Below are 22996 nucleotides of genomic sequence, written 5' to 3'. Positions count from 1 at the left end.
TTTGTGCAAGAGATGATTTTTGCTTGGTTGTGCAAGAGGCTGAGATTTCGATCAGAAATCTCTTAGTAGATGGCCTATGATATCTCTCATGTGCATATTAAAATTTATTTTTATTTTTAAGTATATGATTGTTATACCTGCATGTAAATAAGTGCACCTGTGTCGTGCAATGTCTGCAGAAGACAGGAGAGGACATTGGATCCCCTGGAACTGAAGTTACATATGGTTGTTAGCAGCCATGTGCTGGAATTCAAACCCGTGTCCTCTGCAAGAGCTGCAGCTGCTCTTAACTGCTAAGCCATCTCTCCAGTCCCTCACATGCTTACATGTACATTTATAGAAAGGTTTTCTGAGCCAGTTGAAGATTCTGTGTTTAATTCTATTTCCCAAGTAGGAAAAACTAGCCTTGATTCCCTCTTCTCCCAGGTCCCCTGGCAGAAGTGAAGTGTCCTGGGTGGTCCCATGAGTGTTGAATGCTCATCTTCAGACCACATGTAAATTAACCTGAGTGTGGGGGGCAGGGAGAAAGGGCTGGGACAGTGATCAGAGGCCCACCCAGAGACACTGCTGCACAGGCCCAGAGGGGCTTAGCACTTTCCCTCCTGGAACCTCTTCTTTCCAGTGTGATTCACCTAAAATTCTTTTCAGCATGTTGATACAAGCTAGTGGCTTCTATAAGGGGGGCACTGATTCACTGCCCCTAGCAACTCAGAGCCCCTCAAAGTGGACTCCCAGCTGCCATAACAGACCAACAAGATTGCAGCTCCTGCTGACTGGGTTTCTAGCGAAAGGAGAGGCCTACTGTCTGACATGAAGCCACAAACTAAACATGAGTGTCTTCCTAGAACCAAATGTACTCAGCTGACCATTTGAAGCATGATATAGAAAGAAAATAAATTAGGATTACATAATGCAGTTGAAGTCAAGCCTTCACATTAACTTTAGTTAGCCCAGGAGGCAAGAGATGTGTTCATGTTTTATCCTGAAGCTGTATCTTACCTTGTCCTCTGTGCCGCACTTCCTGAAGGGGAGTGGGGAGCTGAGCTCCATCCATGTGTCACAGGACCACCTGTGAGGCAAGAGGCATTGATTGCCCTCCCACTTTTATAGGCAAGATTGAAAGTGGCTCAGCAATAAGCCTGGAATTTTCCATCATGCATACATACACACATGCATGTACATGTTCATATCACCCTAGCTGAGCCTAGCTAGCTCTCCCCTGCCCTGTGCACCATCCAGGCTCCTCTTTGACACTCAGGAGGCTGTGGAGGAAACGGGAAGGTGAGAAGAGATATAGAGGGTGTTTCTCCAAGTCTATCACAGGTGTCCCTCACCCTGGTACACACAGGGGTCAGGAAATACACTTTGCTCTCCTTGCCCGAGGTAGAATGTCTCTCACTGCTGTGTGCCTCCAATACCTCATGACTCCTGGAGCTTCAGCAACATAGGAGCAGAATTAGCCAAAGGTATTCATCCTGAGGTGCCATGCCTCCCACTGTTGTCTCCCTTGAGCACCTCCAACATCCCATGGCTGCTTAATCTGCCCATACTTCCTGTAGACATTCACAGTAACTCCACTTCAAGCCATATACCCTCAGCAGGTCAGGGCCTCACCAGGTCATTCCCTAACAATGAGCCTGTCGCTGCCATCAAGATGTATTGTTAGTTGGGCTGGAGAGATGACTCACCAGTTAAGAGCACTGGATGTTTTTGCAGAGGACCCCGGTTCATTTCCCAGCACCCACCTGGCAGCTAACAACCGTCAGTAACTCCAGTTCCAGGGGATCTGATGCCCTCTTCTGGCCTCTTCGGGCATTGCAGGACACAGGTGCACTTCTATACATGAGAGCAAAACACTCATAACACATAATTAAAAATCAGTTGATTAGGAAAAAAAAAAAAGATGGTTGGGGCAGGAGAGGTGAGGGCAGATCTGAGAGGAGTTAAAAAGGAGGGTCTGAGAATGAATATCATCAAAATACATCGTATGAAACTCTCAAGAATTAATGAAAATATTTTTAATAGAACATGTACTCTTGGGCCAGGCATGGTGGTACAAAACCTGCACTCTCAGTACTCAGGAGGTGGAGACAGAGGATTAGGAGTTCATGGTCATCTTTGACTACATAATTGAGTTAAAGACCAGCCTGGGCTAGTAAGACCATGTTGAGAGAAGGGGGGAGGGGGGACTTGGCATCCTCTCACAGGCCTCTTAACCGCTCAGAGACGCTTCATTCCAGGACCGTTTGCAGTAGGGGTGGATACCGCCATGTTCATGATGTCTCCATCTGTGGATCAGCCCCTAGGGCTCACGAGGGCATCTACAGTCCCTGGGTCTCAGTCTGCCTACCCCTTCCCAGTAGATACGTTTGGCTAACCCTGCTCCTCTATTTCTGAAGTCCCTGCAACCATGGTCAAATCCACATGCGGTCTGTCGGGTGGGAAACTGGGAACTCACTAGATTCTTGCAGGGAAGTTTAAAAAGGAGCCAGAAAGACCGGAGTTGGGTACTTCACAGACACCATCTCATTTACCAATTTCTGTGTTTGCTGTTCCATTTTGAAAGTGTGGAGGCAGAGGTGCAGGGGTGCAGAGGGCGTGAACTGACTTGATAGAGGCCCCAGTACCAACAAGTGACACAGCCCATCTGTTTTGTCCTGTCTCTCGGCATGTAAGAGGAGGGCGGCAGGCACTGACTAGATGAGATGTGAGAAGCCAGCCTCCAGAACAAAGGGGAGCACGCCTGGTTTGTGTTGGAAGCTGTGGTTTCCACACAGCAGTTGCCCAACAATGTGCCTGAGAAGAAGCTATGCCAGAACTCCTCTGCCTGCTTGAGAAATAGTGTGCTGTTGACTATGCAAAACAGAAACACTGTTATGAAACGTAGATAACAGAGCCCAGGTGGATATCATTAATTCCCAGCTCCAGGGGAGAGCTTGTGGCAGGGATCCTGGTGGGCTGCTGCCTTAGAGGCCCCTGAATTCTTTTGACTGTTAAATTAAGCCCACAGGCTCCACTAGGATGAGAGCCAAGGCCCCAGAGCCCAGGGTTTCCGGAACAAACGCTGCCTCCCTCAGGGAGGTTGTGAGTACAGACTTATGGCCAGAACAGGAAGAATTTACACTGCAATAGCAGTGTCATTTCCTCCATCGCGTCCTTGGACAAGTCACTTAGTTTCTGCAATATCTCATGCCCTCATCTTCCAAGGGCACGTCTGGCAGCAAGTGCTCGCCTCTGAGATCTCAAGGCACCAGGATCTTCAGGCATGGCCAGATAGATAGATGTGAGCCCGTCATACCTCAAAGTACCCAAAGCCTATTCACAGCATCCATTTGCTATACCGGAAAAGGAAAAGTTGATCTCCTCTATGTTTCTGCAACTACAGAAAAGATGCTCCGACTCTGTGTGGAGGGAGGGATGAGTCAGAAACCCTGGATGGCATTAGTCTCAGTCTCTGTGTACCTCTATTTGTCAACTAATAGGCACGAGTAAAACAACGAGTGACCCTGGCAGGTGGGAGGGGGAACTCTCTGCCTCCAGCTTACCTGCTGGCCTCCCTCAGCCTCTGTGCCTCCCTCTAGCACTGCTTGCACTGACAGAAAATAGTTCACCTTAAGCAGCCTAGTGGACCCTCCTCTGTCCTTTTTCTAGGAGTTGAGCTTACCTGATGACCATCTCTGGAAAGAACACCCTGCTTAGCAGGAACCCACCATTTCGTTGATACCAACCCCCAGCTTTGAGGCAAAAGGAGAGGAAAACAGTATCATGTAGTAATGGAGCCCTGGAGCAACCAACCCCACCTCCTATTTGCTTTGCCAAGCCTCACCCTCCCAGTAGGAAGCTTGGTCTTTCTAGGGAAGTTGAGTTTTAAAGAGTGAGTAAGGGGAGGGGCTGCTGTTCTAAGTAGAAGAAATGGCAAAGTGTGTCCCCTGACATATAGGTGTTCATTCTCCAGAACTTACAGCTGTATTACATCACCAGGATGTGCTGGCCAACTTCCATGACTTGGTAGCAAGAGGTGGTTAGGATCTTTAAGAGATGGGGTCCAGTGGAAGGTGGTACTTACAAGTTAGTTCCTATGAGAGCAAGTTGTTAAACAGGGAGGGTCTCTTCTGAAGCTCTCTGGCCTTGGCTTCCTGTCTCATCATCAGATCTCCGCTTCCCACATGCACTTCCTCCATGACTCTACCAAAAGTTATGGAATCAGAAAGTCCTTAGCAGAGCTGAGCCAGCACCAGGCTCCTGAACCTCTAGACCTATGACTTAAATGAACCTCTTTTCTTTATAAAGTATCCAACTTCAGATAGTTTTGTTATAGCAATAGAAAATGAGTTGATACAATACTCAGTACAGTTGCTGCAAATTCTAGAGGCATCATCCACCACTCCTAACCAAAACAGTATATTTTATTCTTTTTCTTTTCGGGTGAGGCGAGGAAGTTTAATTTTATTCTTTATTCACAGTAAAACTATTCGTTATTTGAGATCCCCGAAGTTCTGAAAACAACTTCAAGGTAAGGTTTGGCATCATGTTAAGCACCAGTCCAGATCAATTAATGATGACTGTCCAAGTCATTGTCATGCATATGCCTTAAAAGAACCAGAGGGTATTGCAAGAAATGCTGTTGGCCCTGGACTAGTCACACTTTGAAGACAGGCAGACAGACAGAGATGTACTACAGTGGCACAGGGTGTTCAATTCAATTTCCTTATACTGAAGATCCAAAAACTCCTCTGTTGGGATTCTAAATGCAAGTGAGGTCCCACCAATTCAGTGCATGTCCTCACGGTTTGGGAGACCAAAGTGCACCACCACCTTGTAACTTCTGCCAGTGCCACTGACAAACACATTTACTAGGATTCTAGGGGGCACTCACTGGCTCTGTGACTGTTCAGAGTCAGTTGCAATGAAGCTGATGATAGCTTCCTAGTTCCCAGATCCAGCAGTGTGGAAAGCCCATTACAGTCAACAGTTCCAGGGATATCTCCTGAGCACCTTTTGCCTGATGACGGCCAAGGTTGTAACTCTCCTAGTGGTCAAGGGCTGAGGAATTTTCAATAGTCATTTCAGGACGCCTTTCTTAGAGGCTGTTTCGGCTCTAACATAAGCACCCAGCACGTGCCAAGAACTGCATTGTACATAGTGTCAACAAAGACTGAATGTAGAAGCTTGGTGGGAAACTATGGATGAGGACTGGTAGGCTTTCTTTGCTCTCTGCTCCCCTGCCCCATGCCCTCCACTGCCCATGGAGGAGGAACCTAGTCCTCCCTCAGTGTTCAGAGGCACTCTGCTCTCTTGACTCCTACTGCGTCCGTATCTGTGTCATTCATTTCAATAGCAGACAAGACATGCACCCAGGATGCAAGCCATTTGCAAGAATTTTTTTTTTCTTAAAATGCTATCCCCTCTCTAGCCAAGGTATGGCTGGAGAAATGGCTCAGCCGTGAAGAGTACTGGCTGGTTTGATTTTTAGTACCCACATGGTGGTTAACAACTGTCAGTAATTCCAGTTCTGGGAAATCCAACACCCTCTTCTGGCCTCCACAGGCATTGCATGCACATGGGGCACTTCATACATGTAGGCAAGATATTCATACACATAAAATAAAAATAAACTAATTTAAAAATTAAATTAAATTTAAAAATTTAAATTAAATTTAAAAAGAATGGCAGGCCTATCCTCCATCCATGTCCCCAGTCACGACCCATCTGGGATAGTCAGAGCGATGGTCCCTGTGCAAGTTGAATACTGGAAATGCCAAATTCCAGGACACCAAGAGCCATGAAAATCAAAGACAGAAAGAGAAACAAATGTTCTGAGCCAGAAAACTCTGTTTCCAGAATTCCCTTAACCCTATCTCTGTACCTCTACCACAAGCACTCAGAGGGCTTGTGAGAAGTTTGACATGCTTCAGTCCACAGAGAAAGTGTCTCCAGATGTAGAGGTTCCCTCAGTGGAAAATCTAGTAAACAATCTGATTGCCCAAATGAAGCCATAGTCAGAAACAACAAGGCTTCTCATCTGCCCTCTTACGTTTCATCTGAAACATGAATGAACAGAGATGAATCAGCAGTTTTAGGAAAGTGCCCAACATGAAAGGGGAACCAAACGAGATGAACAAATACACAGAAAATTGAAGAGGGAATAGAAAGCAGTATGTATACATTTTGTTAAAACCTAGAATGTCCTTGGAGAAATGAGACCGTATTTCATCTGTTGTACTGATTAGTTTTTGTCAACTTGACATCAACTAGAGACCCCTGGAAAGAAGGAAGTTCATCTGAGCAATTTCCTCCATCAGATTGGCCTATGAGCATGTCTATGGAGGCACTTTCTTGATTGCTAATTGGTGCAGGAGGGCCCAGCCCACCGTAGGCAATGCCATCCCTAGGCAGGTGGGTCTGGGATGTATAAGAACAGTGCCCGAGCAAGCCAGAGGAGCAAGTCAGTAAGCAGTGTTCCTCAACGTCTCTGCTCCAGTTCCTGCCTCCAGATTCCTGCCTTGGGTTCCTGCCCTGCCTTCCCTAGTGATGAATTTTGATCTAGGAGTTATAAAATAAAATAAACCTTTTCCTCTAAAATTTGTTTTGGTCAGTGTTTTATCACAGCAACAAGAAGTAAACTAGAACTCCCACTCAGTATATAAGATTAAAGAACCAATAGAAATTATCAGGAACAAGAAGACTTTATTGGGAAATTGCAAGAGTTTAACTAATTGCCAAGTTAATGGACATAGTCCATCAAAAAAAAAAAAAAACTCCTTTATTTTTGCATCAATTGCAAGTTTTGAGGGGTTCTTCAAACCGTTGCAATTCAAAGAATTTGTCAACTTAGAATGCCATGAAAGCTGTTTGAATAGTTGCAGCTCATTACAAGGGATGACTACAGGATCATCCAGAGGGAAAAAGAAAAGCCAGAAAAAAAAAATACCCCCTAAATAGTTTCTGTTTTGAGTAACGCACTGTGGAGACAGGATGCATTCCCAACCCAGCACTGGTATGTCACAGTGCGAATGGTGTGTTGCTAACCAGAGCCACTAACCTGAGCCTCAGTGTCTAGCATTTTTATTGTAGCTCTCTTATGTAGCATGGTGAGCTTATGTGTCCGATTTCATTCTCCAGTTCCCATCCTCCCAGCCTGACCCAAAGCACAAACCCTAAAATACATTGGCAGCCCCTCCAGTGTGACCAGTCACCATGCCAAGTCACACTGTAGATATGTTAGGACTTTCCATGTACCTTACTTTAAAAAGTGCTGGAGTTTCTGTTCAAGAAGAAATACAGAATAAACTACAAAGTAGGACTACATGTTTTGATATATTGCAAACAATAATTTGCAGTTCTATTTTCACCCCTCTTGACTCTGTCTACCCTTGCAAGTTAGTCAAAATATATCTTGCGCATCACTTTATTTTGTTTGTTACAACTCTCTTTTTGGCCATAGAATGTGGCATGGGGGCCAGTGACTTCCAAGCTAGATCTTAAGAGGACTTCACGGCTACTACTGTTGTGTTTGGAGTTCTCCCACCACTGTATCAACAAACCTGTGCTGGCCTCCTGGAGGACAAACAGTCATGTGGAGAAGGTCCAAGCACTGAAGCCATCCCAGCTGGCCAGGTTCTCAGCTGAGCCTGCCCAAACTCAGCTGTCTCATGAAATCATAAGAAGTCATCAGAAATCTTTGTTATTTGAGTCATTTGATTTCAAGATGGTTTATTACCCAGCAACAGCTAAAGGGTAAATACATGATCAGGTAAATAGGAGGTGGTTCTCAAGAAAGCTGCGAACGAAGAATGTCTCCAATGACAGAGAGGCCCATGCCTGACATTGCAGGCCCTGGAGCAGGGAGACAGGTACAGGTCTCCATGATGTGGATCTGTGTTTAAGATGATAGCAATCAAGCACAAATAGTCCATGGAACATGCACAGATGGGCTTTGACTTAGTGTGGAGTTGCAATAAAGCCATTGTATAATAAACTTAAAATGTCCTAAATCAAAGAAGCATTTCTTGTTCCCCACAACTTAGCAACTCAGTTACCACAGACTCACTGGTTTACCCTTGTGACTGCAGCCCTGACTGGGGGTTATGACTCACTGCCACCACCCGGCATCAAAAGAGACCATGTAGCACACGTTACTAGCTGGGGAAAAGATCTAAATTCAAAGCATAATTTCTCTCAAATGCATACCACTTTTGTACCATCATAATGTTGAAAAATTATAGGTTGACTTGATGCCATCTAGGGGTGCAAGAACACATTCATTTTCTCTGCTAATTAAAGAATTAAAAGACAGGAAAGAAGTGTTACTGAAAAGCTTAGGGAGTCCCAGCAGAGCCATCATATGATACGAGGGAAATTGGGGCCCCCTCTTGGAACGTTTAGCCTCATTAATAAAAGAATTTAAGAATGGATACAAATAGAAGCTCTGGGACAATTTATTAGAGTTTAAAAGGAAAACCCCAGGGGAGGCAAGCTGTAAATCTTGTCGCTGCCTGGAAGAGGAGAAAAATGGAGACAAGAAGGAAGAAGAGCCATGCTGCTGAAGCAGCGTGAAGGCCAGCTGCCTGGCAGCAGGCAGCATGCTGTGGGGAAAGGAATCTTAGAAAAAGAGTAAGGAAGCCCAAAACATTAGTTAGGGATTTTAAAAGAATTTCTCAGCTCTGGCCAGCATCTAAAACAAAAGACAGAAGAGAAAAAAGAAATAGTTATGCCTTTCAGAGATCCAGTAGACCCTCAAGGCGACTGCACTAGGAGATGGGAATTCTGAGAAGGAAAAATCCTTTATCTTATGGTGAACCTACCTTCCTAGGGGTCCCTGACCTGTGCCATTGGATTAACCCTTAAGGGAGGAGATAAGGGCATATCTCCACCTAAAGGGAGATTCTGTTCTTTATAGAATCATCAGAGTTTGGAGACCATCTGTTTAGGCTTATGTTGTTTATGACAACCTAGGATGAGGAGAGATCTTGAACTTTTTTTTTTTTTTAGAGGACTGTGGAGATCAAGGAGTTTGTACCCATGTGATGGATAATCTTATGTGTGTACTTGACTGGGCATGGCATGCCCATTTAGCTGGTTTAAAGTTATTCCTGGTCTCTGGGACTAGAATGGGAACTACTGCTTACACACTCTGGTGAGCTGGTTAGGACCTGCCCACTCCTTCACAATCATCTCCACACTCATAGTCCTAGTTGTAACTGCCCACCCAGCACACTAGACTAGATTGGAATCACCGCATCCCTGCAATAAAACAGTCAAATGGAACCTGAAGCACAGACCAACTTTCTACTCATACCTGATCAGAAGCCAACCAGGTTCCAACAGCAATAAAAGCGGAGCCCAGGGCGCAATGCAAAAAGACAAATAGTATGAAAAACCAAGATAAAGTGTTCCCAGCAAATCCCACCAGCATTAAAGAAGTGTTCTACAATGAGAAAGACCCAGAAGAGCCCTGGGACACAGAACTTAAAAGAACAATCATAAACATGATCAAAGAATTCAAGGACTTTGATGAATACACCAACAAACGATGTAAGGAACTCAAAGAAGATGGGAACAAAATCCTGATCGAAGCTCAATAAAATACAAATATATACTTATATATTAGGATTTGAAAAGTGAATTCATGAAACAGATAGAAATATTGAAGAAAGCCCAAGCTGAGAGAAAGGTGGAATTGAAAATTAGACAAATGTATGAAGAAAGAGGAGCTCTTAGTCACTGATGGTGGGGGTGCAAATTAGTACAGTCATTACGGAAATCAGCGTCAAGGTTCCTCAAAAAATTAAAAATAGAGCTACCATATGACCTGGCTATTCCATTCCTGGGTGTAGGCTGCATACCCTACAGCAGACATACTTGCACATCCATGTTTCTTGCTGCTATATTCACAATGGCAAGGAAATGGAACCAGCTTAAATGTTCATCAACAGATGAGTGGACAATGAAAACATGCTACATATACACAACAGAATATTATTCAGTATAATGAAAGTGATATCAATTCACAGGAAAATGGGTGTATCTGGAAACTATAATATTAAGCAAAATGACCCAAACTCAAAAAAGACATAAGCCACATATTCTCCTTCATATGTGGATTTTTGCTTCTTTCCTGGCTGCTATTTCACTGAGATATCAGATCATAACAATGGACTTTCAAATGGCAGCTCACTACCAGAAGCTCCTTATTCTTGGGGCTTGAGCTCCTGATATCAGAAAACTGCATCAGAGACCCCCTCCTACCACTATCATTACCATAGACATGCATACCTATTGGTTCTGTTTCTCTAGAGAACCCCAACTAATATAATCACTTTAAATATAAGGTTGTTATGAGGCCCAGCAATTTCAATCCTCAGTATCTGGCCAAGGAAAATGAAAGTGTTGGTCTACACAGAGACTCATTCCCAAATGTGCAGTGTCATTCATAACACCAGAAGGGGAAAACCCAACTGTCTAGCAGTGGGTGAAAAAAATCATAAATGCATACCCATCAGTGTAATACTATTCAGAAACAGAAGAGAGTGTTGGCACGTACTAAAACACAGACGAACCTTGAAAACCTATGGCAAGTTCAAAAGCCAACATGCAGACATGTTGCATTATTTAACATCTATGAACTGTCCAGATTTGACAAATCTATAGTAATATAAAGTAAGTTTGTAGCTATTAGTTAGTAGAGCTGAGGGTATGGGGTAATCAGAGGGTGGTGACTAGGGAGTATAGGGTTATAAATTTCCCTTTGGGTTGATGAAGTTATTCTAAAATTAGATGGTGGTGATGGTTGCATAATGCTGTAAATATAATAAAACCTACTATGTAAAAAAATACATCATGGCACAGACAAGACTGACTTTCCTTTTGAGATATTCCTGCCAAAAATACATGATCAACATCTAACTAGGGAAACATCAGACAAGGGCATCCTACTGAACTGCTGGCCTGTCCTTCACGGATGTCAAGACCAAGAGAAACAATAAAGAGCTGAGGAAGGCTTCTAGAAGGAACAAGCATGCCATGCGAGGTGGACCCTGGGTTGAATCCTAAAAACCGAACTTGCTTTCTGTAAGCACATCAGTGGGACAGTTTGCTGTTCACTAACAGAATTACAGCAGAGTTCATTTCCTTCCTTTAGTACTTGTGCTGACTATGTAATAAAATGTCCCCATTACTAAGAAACATATCCTGAAATATTTAGGCAGAAGACGAATCATAAAAATTATCTGTATCTGAGGTATTCTGACTCTAAACCACATAAAAAAGTGAAAGAAAGTGGGCCCTTACTTTGGCCCATCTGTGTTTAAGAATTATAGCTCACTGACATTCTAATAAGATATGATTTTTCTGGAATCATCCAGGTCAGATATGTTGTGTAAAATGGATGGGATTTTTCATTTGCTAATAGGGATCATGAAGTTGGGGGGAGGTGGGTAAGGTAAGTGTGGGGATGGGGGAGGGGTCTGAATATGATCAAAATACATTGTATAAAATTCTCGAATCAATAACTTGTTATCTGTATGTATGAGGAAGAGCACACAAATACAGTAAAATATTGAGACTCTAAGAACCCAAGTAAAGGGGAATATGGGGATTTGGTCTGTGGTTATTCCAAATTAAGAAGCTAAAAAGAATATATCAGAACAATCTTTTCTAGTCACACCTCCGTTCCAAACTTACACTCTCAGTGGCTGCATAGCGTTCTATTATCTGGATCAACAAGGGTCTTTCAACTGATAGGCACTGTTTTTGAGTCCTTTGAGTTTTTGAAATTTTGGCACAAGATTTATATGCATTAATTCTTGCATCTTGGTACTTTCACTTTCCTAAGATAATGTACAAAAAGTAAAACTTCTAGAAAGAAAGGTTTGTTGTATTTCAAGTTATTTCAAATTAATTATTTTCATTAACAAATGTTTATTGTACATATTAACCACATATAACATGACACCATAAAATATGTATCCACTGTGGATATCTAAGCTGAGCTAATTAGCGTACGTGTTGCCTCACATTACTTACCACTTTTCGAGGTGAGAACACTTCGTCTACTTTCTCAGCAACTTTCAAGAGCACCATAATTGTCATTAGCAGTGGTCACAATTTGTACAGAAGGTGTCTTGAACTTACTCCTCCTGTGTTTTACAGCCTTCCACCAGCGTCTCTCCAACCACATGCCCACCCCAGCACCATTCTATCTACTATCTAAAACTTTTTTATTATTGTGGGGGGCATGAGTATGTACACACATGTGTAAAGGTTCCTATGCCTATGAATGCTGATGTAGAGATCAGAGAGGATGCTGGGTGTCTTTATTTCTCTCTGCCTTGTTTCCTTGAGTCAGAGTCTCTCACTGAACCTGCAACTAGATTGGCTGGTCAGCAAGAACCTGGGATCTGCCTGTCTCCACCCCCCAATCCTGTGGTTACAGGCACTTTGGCCATACCCAGCTTTTACATGGGTGCTGGGGATTCAAACTTAGGTCTTCACATTTGCATAGAAAGCACTCTTACCTACTGAGCCATCTCCTCAGCCCCTCTGCTCTACCTATGTCAGTTCATGGGACACTTGTTTCTGTTTTGATTTATACCTGGCATATTTCATTTAACCAAATATTTTCTAGATCTATCTGTGCATCACAAATATGTGCAAACTACATTTTCTTTACCATTCATCCACTGATGGACACTTGTTGCTTTTCATGTCTCTGTATTTTTTATTCTAACAGTCATTGACATACTGGCTTCCCCAAATGCTCTACTGTTCACTTTCCCAGTGGTACATGAGAACTTTCCCCATATTCTTGTCAATGACAGGTGTTCCTCATCGTAATTTATGTAGATTGCACTATTCTAAGTTGCATTTCCATAACTACTAATGAAGTTCTACATCTTTTCATATCTTTTCAGTCCTGTGGGTTGATTTTGTGTTTTTGTGGGGTTTTTTACTTATTGACATAGCTTGTCAATTTTTCTACGTGTTTCTCATTTTTCTTAAATTTTGTAAATTTTTAGTAATCTTTCAATATGCACTGAAAATATCTCCCTCCATCTTATCATTACCCACTTGACTTCCACTATGGTTTGTAAAATGCCCCACAAAGGTCAAGGTGTAGAAGACTTGGTTCTCCGCCTATGGGACTGGTAGAATCTTGAGCAGGTGGAGCTTCTGCCTGTTGTCGAAGGCAGGAGCTTGAAGTGAGCAGCTTCCTCTGTCACACACCCCCATATGATGTGCTGTCTCACCATGAGCCTCAATGCAATGGACCAACCAACCATAGACTGAGACCTCTAAGACTATGATCTAAAGTAAACCTTTCTTCTTTGTAAGTTGATTAACTAGGGCTTTTTGCTGCAGTGGTAGAAAGTTGATAACTTTATTTATAGCACAATTCATTATTTAGAAACTTTTGTGTAATCAAATACATCTATTTTCCTAATATATAATATCTTCCATATTTATTAACTTAGCTTAAAAAGTCTCCCCTGTTATAAGGATAAAATATGGTTGCTTGAATTTTCTTTTCTGATTTTTGTTTTATTTGTTTGATGTTTCATTGTTGTTGTGTTGTTTTGTTTTATTTTGGGTCGTTTTGAGACAGAGTCTCCCTGTAGCCCAGGCTAGACTGAAACTTGCTATGTAGACCAGACTGGCCTTGATCTCACAGAGATCCCCGTCCCTGCCTCTGGAATGCTTGGAGTAAAGGCACGCACCACCACACCTGGCTTCTTTTGTGATTCTTATTTAAATATTTTTACATTTAATTTTTGTGGAACTTCTTTTGTGATATAGAGGAAAAAGTGGCTAGTGGCCCCAGAAATATGCAACAGATAAATTGCAAACTAATCCAAGAGAGAGAAAAAGAGCATAAATAATTAAAAGCCAGACTGCCTGACGTGGGAGGCCAGCTCCACCACTTGCTATCTGTTTGAACTTAAGTAGATCACTTGATTTTCCTGTGTCTCACCTCTGTCAATTATAGAAGGAAGATCATAAAAAAACCTACTTCATAGGTTGTGGCAATTAAATTAGTTATTGTAAGTGCTCATTACAGTTCTTAGACCACAGTTGGAATGGAATGTGTTTATTATTGTGCCAGAGCTTGAACCCCCAGGTCTATAGCATGCTAGGTAAATGTTCCAACCCTAAGCTATACCCCCAGCCCTAGAGAAAGGTTTAATATGAGAATTTTCACCTGTACTGTCTCCTACTCTACAGGTCTCAGGAACAGAGAATTCTCATGCTTAGTTCACTCCTGGAACAGGGAGGCCAGTGGGTCCTGCACAGGGACTCTCCCTTGGCCATCATGCTCTTCAACAAGTAGCTCAGGGTTCCCACCAGCAAACTCTCTCCTTGCCCTGAGTTTCTGACTCTGCCTTCCAGCCTTTCTCCTACACGATGGGGCAAACCCCAACATAGCCAAGGCCTGGGGCACCCCCTCCCTGCCTGTGATACCAACCCCTGCTGCACTTGAGCCCCAGGGTCATATTCCAAATACCCATTTCCTTTCAACCCTTTTTAGTTTTTCCTGACCCAACAGCTGTACAGGCATCTAGCAGGTGGCGAGCCACTTGCAGCCTTGCAGCTTAAGGCCTGTCTTTCTTGCACCACTTGCAAGGCTGTGTGTGAGGCATGTATGTAATGCATGCAGACTCTCATGCACGATAGGCATCTGAATGGTTCTGGGAAGCCGGTGGGCAGTACGAAAAGATCAGTTTAAGAGATTGGGATTAGGAGTGAACCGAATATGAGATACAGTTGTTGTTCACCAAAGTAAAACAGCATTGCTGGGAGTGGGATGGATATATGGTCTCCTTTCCTGACCACACCAGACCTGTTCCTAGGTCTAAAATTCTGGTCTATAAATAGCCCTGGCACCTGCCCTGCACCTCCACAGTTGAGGGAGGAAGTAAAGCCCTCTGGGTGCACAACCCTTGGTAGGAAGAGAGAGCCCGAGGCACAGCCAAGAGTACTGGAGATTTATTGGCTCTTCACTTTTTCATTCTAGTTCAGTGTCCGGGCGTTATCCTGGGAAATCAGGCTCTGCAGACCTGACTTCCCTCAGCTATCTAGAGCAGAAATGGGAACCAGAGAGGATGTTATTGTCCTGAGTCAGCTTGGCCATAAGCCTCAGTCATCATGCAGAACTTGGGGGACAGATGAGCAGCAAAAAGGAAGGGGCCTGGAGTCTACATCTCAGTCTGAGGCCTGTCAGCCCACTCCTGGAGTCCTGGCATTGGCCTTTTCTTATGACAACTGAGGACAAAGTCTCAAGGGAGAAGCACTTCATCACTAATGACATTCCAGGTGCTTTCCCTGGTGGTCCTTTCCTCCTTCAAAGCCAGCCGTAAGCCCCAAACCCCTCCTCACCTTGTTTCCTTTCTGGCCTTCTTCCTCCCTCTTACTGAGACCCACGTGGTTGTCCTGCATTTACCCAGGTAACCAGGAGCAATTCACCACTTCAGAACCCTTAATTTAGTAACATCTGCCAAGTCCTTTTACCAGGTATCAGTCATACTTGCCTGGAATTGAGTCATAGACCTCTACAAGACCATCATTCTCCCCATCACAAAGCTAGGGTGGCCTTCATGCCAACAAACAGCCCTTCATGCATGAGGGTTCACCACCTGAAGTTTCACCTAGCTGTGGTTGAAAAGTGTTCCAAATGGAATTGTCTGTTCTGAACCTTGCAGAGGTATTTCTTACCACCATTCCCCAAATAAGGCATTATAACTACTGTTTACATAGTAACGCCCTTATGTTAGGAATGATCTGTAATGTAGACCTGACTTAAAATATACTGGAGGGTATATATAGGTTACATGCAAATTCTTAGATTTTGATATTCACATGAATATCCTAGAATCATTTCCCCTCAGATAGTGAGATGATTGTATTCTGTTACATTTATTTGTGTGCATGTGTGTGTGTGCATGTGTGTGTGTGTGTGTGCGTGTGCGTGCCTATGTATGCATGTGCGTACACACGTGTGGCAGTCAAAGGACAATTTTCAAGAGTCAGTTCCCTCCTACTATGTGGGTCCTGAGAATTGAACTTAGATCATCAGACTTGGTAGTTAAGTGCATCCACTCACTGGACCATCTCACCAGCTAGATAAATATGAGAGGAAAATATCTTTAAATGTAGGAGAGAGATAACCTAAATTTCATCACCAATAAAATGAAACAGATGGGGCTGGAGAGATTGCTCAGTGGTTAAGAACATCTGTTGTTCTTGCAGAAGACCAGGGTTTGAATCCCAGCCCCCACATGGCAACTAACAACTGTTGGTAACTCCAGTTCCAGGGAATCCGATGGCCTCTTCTGTCCTCTGCGGGCATTTCATGACACAGATACACTTACTTACATGCAGGCAATACACTCATACACACAAAATAAAAATAATAAAATATTTAAAAAATGAAATAGACAAACCCTATTGTAGTCACACAGTGGAATACTATACAGAAATAAGGATCAGCCGGTCTCCATAGACCAGCATGAACAAAGTTCACAAACTCCAGTGAAATAAAGCAGGGAAAAATGATCATATATCATTAGCAGGTGGTTCCATTTACATAAAGTTGAAAAAAAGATTAAACACTAGTCTGAAAGACTAAAAATCAGTTGGGAAGAGGAGAGAAGATATCCATGGGGCAGGAAGAGTGACTGACAGTGGCACAGGGGATTCCTGAGGTGCTGGAAATCTCAGATCTCTTGATGTAATTACTAGTTACCTAAGTGTTTCCCTTTGGGGAAATCCACCAAGAAGTGTCCACAGGAAGCTGCACTTTCCTGAACATATGTGACATTTTGGTAGGATTGTCTGTGAAGGATAAGGGAAGGCAGGGGTATATTGACTACTTAGCACACAGCATGCCCTGGGTTCCATCTCCAGCACTAAAGAAAAAGTATAGGAAAGCGCAATAAAAACGGTACACTAGCCTATTTCTGGGACAAATGTCATAGTCCCACTTTCCCTTCCTCTTCTGTAACTGAGCTCTCACTCTGGACTCCCCTCAGCTCTTCGGGCCTTGCAATTGCTATCAAAATAATTCAGACAAGACACACAAAGCATAGTACAGATGAAAGTGTATTATAAAATAATAAGAGACAGTCTCAGGGTGAGGAAAGGTGTTGAAATCAGTCTGCGCCATTATGTTACTCCACTAAAATACTGTTTTTCCAGCTATGCCTTGCTCTGTGTTATTCCATTTTACAGGCAACATTGACTCCATTTTGAGTGCAAATACAGCAGAAGGATGACTGGCATCTTGTCATGCATGTGAACACCAGCACCTGCCCAGCACCGTCCATGAGGTGCAGACTGAAGAAAAATTTATTCCTAAAAATGAAGAGGGTATCACTCTAGAAACTTAAATTAGATTGGGATGAGCACACGGGCATATTAAATCACATTGGTGACTGAAGGGTTGGGATTAAATGATTACAGTTCTTGCTGTTCAAGTGTGAAAATGGGAGTTTGGATCCCCAGAACAAGTAAATGCCGGGTGGATGTTTTGGCCCACCTATAATTCCAGCCTCAGATGATGGACTCATGTTTTCAGACTGCCTTCTGGCCTCTGTGATTCTAATGAGATGTGACTACCAATTGTATTGAGGCTGTGTGTGAGTGTGTGTGCATGTGTGTGTGTGTGTGTACACATGCATTTTGAATGTGTATGTTGCATGTATATATCATAGAGCGACCTTGATTGTCATTACTCAGGCACTGTCCACCTTGGTTTTTAAGACAGTCTCTCACTGGCCCTGGGGTTCCTAAGTAGCTTATGATTTTGTGTGGTGGGGCAGAGCCTGAAACTGTACATCTCACTGTCCTGTGTGACATCACCCTGCTATATTCTTTCTTACTAGTGTATATAAATGTATGATCTATCAACATTTAAAACTTAGTCAAAAACTTTAAATACAAATTAAAAGACTGTCATAGAGGAAAATTCTAAAATGTTGTTTACAAAATAAATCAAGTTTAAAATGAGTTAGTAACTATAGAAATATAATAAAGTTATCTAGAATGTTATTAACAGGTGTATGTGCAGTATTACAGTCCTCAGATAGAGACTATATGTTTTTTGCATTTGACCATATAATGCTGACAAAAGTTGATTCTATTAGAAACATGGAAATTCTTTTTAAGAAGTTCAAACATTAGGAGTTTTATGGACCCTGTGCTCTAATAATTTAGCAAAATTAGCAATCATTGATCAGAGGTTAATCTAACTCCTTTTCTGGGAAATTATGAAACAGAGTTAGATAGGCTTTGAAAAAAGAAAATCAAACTTAAATTACAATCCATATAAAAGTGGGAAAATCAGCATTTTAGAATAAAAGTCGTTTACTCAAAGAAAATCTAGTCTTAAATAGTTTCATTATTGAATGCAGGAAGCAAACTTGTCTTAGTTCAAAGGATTGCCATAGAAAGCACCATAAATGAGGTAGCTTTAAGTAACAGGAATTTGGGGATGTAGAGATGTCTCAGCAGATAAACACACTTGGTTTTCTTCTAGAGGAAGAGTTGGGTTCCCAACATCCATGTTGGGCAGCTCAAAACCACTATCACTCCAGCTCCAGAGGATCCAATGGCCTCTCTGGCCTCTGTGGGCATCCACACATATGTAGCATACACCCAGACACACACTCAGATACATAAGGAAAAATAAAAATAAATCTTTTTTTTTAATCCCAGAAATGTATTGCTTCGCAGTTTAGTAGCCTGGATATCTAAAACCACAGTGTCAGCCAGGTCACACTCTCCCAAATCCAGATAGAGTCTGCTTACCTCTTCCTGCTTCTAGTAGACCCAGGCATTCCTTGCTTTATAGCAACACTAGCATTCTGATTTTGGCCCCAGTCTACAATAGTGTTCTCCCTGCATCTCTGTCTTCAGATGACTATCTTTATGTAAGAATTCATAGGATGAAGGTCCTACTTTACTCTAGTACAGTATCAAACTTACTACATCTGCAATGGCCCTATTTCCAAATGAGAACATATTCTGAAGTACCGTTAGGATGCCAACGTATCCTTTCAGAAGGACACAATCCAACCGTTAACATTTCTTATCTTAAGAAATTAGCAAAGGATAGGGCTGGAGAGAGCTCAGCAGTTTAAGAGCACTGGCTGCTCTTACAGAGACACAGGTTCAAATCCCAGCACCTACATGTGGCTAAAAATCACCCATGACTCCAGTTCCAGGGAATCTGATGCCCTCTTCTGATCTCAACAGGCATTGCATGACATGGGTGCACTTACACGCATGCACATAAAATAAAAATAATAAAGTGCTTTAAAAAAAAGAGATTAGCAAAGAAACAGCAAACTAAGGCACAAAGAGTTAGAGAAGTTAATAGAGATAAACATTGCAATTGATGTAACAGAAACCAATACATAATAGGAAGGACAGACAGATCCAAAAGCATCTTATGGAAAAGACCATAGTGTTGATGAGTTTCTTGTGAAACTGACAAAAGCAAAAGAAATCCAGCAAGAATATGTATAAGTAAACTAAGAACGAACATCAGATACTTATCATGACCCTATGGCAACATACTTAGAAACAAATGGTTTTCTTGAAACTTTTTTTTTTGTGGGGGTGTCTTTTTTTGAGACAGGGTCTCCCTGTAGCCCCAGCTAACCTGGAACTCACTATGTAGACCAGCCTGGCCTTGAATTCACAGAGCTCCACTTGCCTATGCCTCCTGAGTACTGGGATTAAAGGCACGTGACAACACCAAGCCTGGCAGTTTTCTTGCAACTTTTAAAGTTCTAGAATTAAGCCAAGAAGTAGAAGCCTTGAAAGATAATCACTACTAATGAGCCTGAAGAGGCAATAAAAAAAAATCGACTGTCAGAAAGAGAACTCTGCAAAGAAAAGAGATTTTTTTATTTTTTCAGCACAGAGTTCTAAAGTTCAAGACTATGACTCCAGCACCTCCTCAGCTCTGATAAAGACATCATGATCGACAACATCACAGTGGCAGGAGCATGTGTGGAAGAGATCACGTGGCAACACAGGAACAAGGGACCAGAGACAGACCAGTCTTGCTCTTTTTATAACAGCCACACTGGAGGGACCTCATAAGGACTACACTGATCCCTTGCAAGCATGATGTCCCAATTACCTTCCACTAAGCTCCACTTCTTAAAGGTTTGTTGCACTAAATCTGCCCCCCAAGACCTGCACTCACTCAGGGTATCAGGGTTCTAATGCAGATTGACAAAAGCGAAATAATACTTTCTATTTGGGTTCTGCATAGTTTATGACATCTGGGAAAGGGTGACTTACAAAGGCATCAATTCTTATAGGCTTTTCTTCCCCATACTTGAATCTCTGGTGCCATCAGCGCATCCCTCCCCCAGTCTCCACCAGCTTTTCCCATGCAGTTTGCCCACAGTTGGTGACTCCATTTCCAAAATGGCAATGGCTCTGTGTTTTCAGCACCTGTCCTTAGATGCACCCCCCCATGCAATTGAAGCTGATTGAGTGGGAGGAGTGGCTGTCTCAGAGGAGGACATGCCTACCCAACACTCCACCACTTCCTCTGGCTCTCACAGTCTTTCTGCCAATCTTCCTCAAGAGTCCCTGAACCTTGGAGGAGATGACAGATGCAGGGCGATTTCTCTTGTATCATGGTGAGATACTGCTTTCTTGGGCCTCGCCATCATTCGTCTTCAAGATGTAGCCACTGATCCATCTCAGTGGTGTCTCCCCTACTTTAAAGACAAATGGAAGGAAGTAAATCCATCTAAACAAACATGGACATAAATACAAATGCCTAGAAGATATCCAAGCAGGTGTACCATACTTATCAAACAGTATACTTGCAGCAGCTTCCCCTCTGGGGCTTATAGCCTTCCCTGACATGGGGGGTTGGCCTGGTCTACAGCACCAGATGTGTGTGGTAAGGCCCTAGGAGTGGGCCTTAACAAATTAGAAATTTGTCAGTTGTACATGTGTTAGTCAAACCATTATTGCAGCAGCAGGTGTTACTTGGCAAGTCAACAGTGTGCAGCATGCGGGGGTCCATTGTTGAGCAGACTCATAAGGGATCCTTTTTCCCCAACCATCTGCATAGTGCCTTCTGGCACCATGAAAACCATCCATCCAGTGGCGTGGAGTTTTCAGCTTAGTCTCAGCTCTGTCTCTCCTCTTCCTGCACTTGCATCATGCAGCATCTTCAGCAACATGGCCTTACCAACCTTTTCTAGTGTACAACCAACATTAGTGGCAATAGCCTTGGTTAATTTGAGAATCTGTAGGATCTCTCTGGCCAACAGGTCATGGAGGGCAGCCCACCTCTGGTACTGTAGTTTCTTCTTAACAGTTACACAGTTTTGGGAGCCTCTGTTTTTATTGTCATGTTAGGATTAAGTGTTGTAGGCTTTTCCCAACCATTCTGATGGGTATTACTTGTGTCTTATCCAACCATAAATCTCCCAAGAATCTTACAGCTATAGCTGGCCTTTGTTTCTTCAGGTGTGCTTGATATCTTTCAAATGGGTTTCACATCTGTAAAAGACTCAAAGGTTAACTTCATATATTAAATCAATCATAGGCAAGGTCTAACACAGCTTGGAAAGGTCTTATCCATTTGTGTTAATTGCTTTCTCCTTATATCTCTGTTGGGTACCATAGCATGGGTAAGAGGCATTAACTTGGTTAGTTCTTTACTATCTTTAATTACTCCTTTGGAGTCATTCCACATTCTGGGGATTGTACATGGAGTCTTTTGAAATCTTTTTATCTTGATACACTTACAGATGCTGGTTCAGGTTGCCTGACCCTGCACCAGGCTAAGGAGGCAGAGGGTCTCTCTTGTCCCTGCTGTACCTGCTGGTTCCCTGAGTCAGGTATACCCTGGGTCTGCCTCCCGACTGTAGCCATGTCTGCTACCTCTCCATTGAGCATACCTGGCTGCTGGGGGAGGCCCTGGTGGAAAAAACTGCCTCTACCCCTAGCATAGCCTTTCTCAGGAAAGAAATGTGCCTTATTTAATCTTTAGGGATTCTTAACAACCCCAGGAAAGTTTTTATCCTCTGAATGCCTTTTGTGAACTGTTCTTCATGTTTTAAAGCCTTCCAGAATTTCCCTAGTACTGACTTTAGTTTTCTATCAATGTTTTTTCTTTGGGAATTTGGGCTCAATATAAATCTTGCCACATTTGTCTTCCAGTAACCTAAACAGACCCCTTATTCTGTCTTGTCTTTTTTATATCCCTTGTAGGTTGCTCTATTATTCTACAGACACATTTTACATGCTGGTTTGAGTCCCTTAGATCTGCCAAAACCTCCCTCAATTTACCAAGATCCTGTCCCATTAAGGGACTTAACAAAACCATGAAAGCTCCATACCATTTTTGAGGTCCCAGCTGAATTAAGCTTTCCTTTATATCTCTGGTGAACACAGCCCTATCTGGCCCAGCAAACTGGGCATCATATTTTGCCTTCCTTATACCTAGTTCTCTCAGTAATGCCTGTCCCTCTTCTATGGTCTTCGAGTCCCTGCTAATCATGGTGGTTTCCATTGGTGATGACCGAATATCTTTAATGCCTTTCACAAGCCATTCCATTAGGGACTGCTCCCTCCTGTATTGGCCTAGGTTAAATAGACTATGCCTCAAGGACACGTGGGTGGTTATATAATTCAGCTATGATGCTTCTAAAGGACCTAAACTGATATTATTTGCTCCCATGTCCCATACCCTCATGAGCCACATGATGAGGAGGTCTTTAATTGCTTGTTTGAAAGTCTTTCCTAATCCCAACAGCTCCAGTATGGAGTATTTTCTCCTAGCTACAGTACTGTTAATTTTTTCTCTTTTTACTTCAAAGGTTGACTATGAGGGGCAGCTTTAGCTACTTTCATTTTTAGGTCATTTCTTATCTCATTACTATCTGTTGTTTTCCCTGGGTCCTTTGACTCTTGGTCCCCTAGACTTAAGCAAGTTAAAATCTCCCATTTTTTTTCCCTCAAA

Source organism: Nannospalax galili, unplaced genomic scaffold (assembly GCF_000622305.1).
Source record: "Nannospalax galili isolate Female #2095 unplaced genomic scaffold, S.galili_v1.0 scaffold182, whole genome shotgun sequence".
Taxonomy (NCBI): Eukaryota; Metazoa; Chordata; class Mammalia; order Rodentia; family Spalacidae; genus Nannospalax; species Nannospalax galili.
This window is presented reverse-complemented; position numbering follows the sequence as displayed.